Source organism: Helianthus annuus, chromosome 15 (genome assembly GCF_002127325.2).
Source record: "Helianthus annuus cultivar XRQ/B chromosome 15, HanXRQr2.0-SUNRISE, whole genome shotgun sequence".
NCBI lineage: Eukaryota > Viridiplantae > Streptophyta > Magnoliopsida > Asterales > Asteraceae > Helianthus > Helianthus annuus.
In genome coordinates, this window is record NC_035447.2 from 71,574,780 (window position 1) to 71,578,049 (window position 3,270).

Genomic DNA, 3,270 nt, shown 5'->3' on the forward strand with positions numbered 1-3,270 from the left:
ATGCCTTCAAACCGGTAGAAACGGAGCTTGAGCCAACTCACTAGTCATTCTAATAGTTGTGTGGTTCAAGATTTGGATTCTATCTACGAGGTTCACCGATTTCGGATTAAACTATAAACTCCGTTCCGAACAGTTCACCGGCCGGACTTGGGTGATTCCTGTCCGAGCAAGGGAAACAAGTAAGAATGAAGGTTCCATGGTTCAACTCGTTGTCAAAATACTTCGATATAACGTCAAACCATCAGAACAGCCAAGTGTTCGACGAACAGGCCGACCAGGTCAGGATGCTGACCGATCGGACAGGCTATTCGAACGAACAGCCTAACCGATCGGACATGCCAGCCGATCGGCTAGCACATGGCCCCACACTTTAACAATTTCATGAAGTCTAGTATTGAACGAAGTGCTGTTCGATCGAACTACGGTTTGGGTTGAATTACTCTTCGGATCATGAGATACTATGCTTCAACACTTAATCGATTTTCAACTCGTTCGACATATTGGAGTGCCACCCGATCGAACATGTTGTCCGATCAGGTGACATCCTGCTGAGGACTTATTACTGAAGTACCTAACCGATCGGTTAAGCCGGCCGATCGAACGGCCCGTTCGATCGATCAACCTGAAAGGTAAGGACACTTCAATGTTCTCAAATACTACAATGAAAACTTCAAAAGGTCAAGCCATCATACACAAACACATCCTACTCAAAGGAAGAAACAATCCACTCGAACAGCCCAACCGATCGAGCCTACCGGCCGACCGAACAGGCTGTCCGAACGGACTGTCAAACCGAACGAACAACCCGTCCGATCAAACCTACCGTTCGATCGACCAGGCTGTTCGACCCATCAACACTTGTAATCGTTTATGCGTTACTCATCATTATGCTATCGAACTATTCAGGCTAACCCTACTCTCAAGCGCTCCCTTCAATCCATCAATCGCTGTGAGTATACTCGATCCCTTTTTGCTTTTAGCACTTTTGGGTGTTACATACGTTACTTATCTAAATCACAATCGAACACACTACTCAATTACTTTGAACTCTAACCGTTCTGCATGTATTACGTGACTAAATGAATGCTTGTTGTTATGTTTACACGTGGAATGTTGTCTACCTGCCTTAACGACGATAGTACTATAGTTTGGACTCAACACCCGTTTACACGGGGTTGTTAAGGACAATTACTTGCATGGATTACGGTGGTAATCATGTATTGCGAACTGCCTCGGGCAGTCAACCTGCAGTCATTGGTATCGATAGTTCCATGTCGATAATTAACATGCTTCGTTTTCCTCTGTGTACGTGCTGGTTATGCGTAAACTATTTCGAACTCTATATGCTATATCAAACTTGTATGCTCACCTTTACATATTATGTACTGACTTTATTTTAACGTATGTGACAGGCAATTACGATGCTTATCTGCTAGGAAGGCGAGCTTAGAATAAGCGTCTAGAGCATAGTTGTCTGTAGATCTTGCAGATCGAGTCTCTAGAAGTATTTGAACAATTTTTATATTTATATTTGAATCTGAGTTGTCGGAACAGAACATTTGACTAGTTGTTATCTGTAATAATTTGTTTACTATTTGGGATACGGTATGGGACATATTATTTAAACTGAATAGTAATGATAGTTGTTGTGGAAACTTCTGGACAATCTGTTTCGCTCAGTGCCATGCCCTGATGATTCCGCCATCGGTTGGGGTGTGACAGATTGGTATCAGAGCCATAACTATAGGGAATTAGGCTAGACACGACCTAGTCCGGGTCGCTGTCTTAGAGACCTAGACTATAGTTAGGAACCAACAGACCAAGCTTATGTGCTATATTCTATTATTCTTCGCTATCACTGCACTCAAATTTTCAAAAAGAGTCAAGCGATTTAGTCGAGAATAGGTGTGAAAGTCGCAAACTCTCGACTGAATTGCTTGGTCAATGCTGATTTTATCAATTTATCAATGATTTCCTCATTATTTTTAATAACGAACGAGGAGAATTATACCAAATCAGGAGTGAAATCCATATTTTGATGAATAATCTCCTCAAATTTTGCTAAAACAAGGAAGAAGTTGCTAAGCTAGGGGTGAAACCCTAACCTTGACAACTCGTTCCGATTTTTATTCTATCTCACCAAGGCCTCGACGGACTCCAACGACCTGAACTCATGAGTATGACCTAGGGAATGCGTGCTGAATGCCCAAGAATCAAGGCAGCAACGCGATCCCGAAAGTCGAAAAGTGACGACAAGTCTACTGCAAATAGTTGAACCGCTTTGGGTAGTCGATGTCTAATAGCCGTAGACAATCTATCTCTCGATTTTATGTGTTTCGATTCTGAGCTCGCAACTGCCGACTCTGATCATTCGTCGATTTTATATGTTTTATATGTTTATGTGTTTAAATTTTTGGAGAATTATTCGATTTTGCTATCACTTCGATCGACACACACGACTCGCATTGCTATTCTATCTCAATATGCTAACAAGTCGCTACAAATCTAAACGACATTATGCTATACTCGACACACTATACGACTATACTATGCCACCCGATATGCTAAACGCGATCACTATACACAAACGACATGCGAACTTTGAATGATAGGATCTTGAGGTAGTCAGAATGCTCTATGTGCTTATAGGAGAACCATGTACTTAGTACCTCTGTGATCAAATTTGGAATGTGCTTCTATGTTTATGTGTCTCTGTGCTCTACGTGCTTATGTGCTTCTGTGACTACGTGAATCTGTGACTATGTGCTTATGTGTTTATGTGATACATGTTTCGACGTATTCCTAAGCTTTAGTAAGTAGTAGACGTGCGAGGTGAGATTCGATTTGTTGTGTCTGAGACCTGCGACGATGTCTGTTGTAGACCATGTCGTCATCAGGACATCGAACCCCTCTTACCCGCCAAGAAAAGAGAGACCGTCATCTTGCTGCTATCATCACCAAGCAAGTGGCAAAGGCTATGAGCGACGTGTATGAAAATGTCAGCAAATCTTCTGAGGAGTCGCGAACTAAAGCTCCTAAAGATGCCAGCAAGACTGTTTTTAGCTTCAATCAGTTCAAGGAATGCGGACCAAAAGAATTCACCGGAGAAGATGGCCCAACGGCTATGTTTCAATGGTTTGATTCTATCGAAGTCACTCTGCGCCAAAGCGGCTGTCCTGCAAATCTCCGTACCCTAAACGCAACCGACGTCTTCCAGTCCCGAGCTCTAGACTGGTGGACGGTCGAACGAAACAAACGCGGGAATGATGC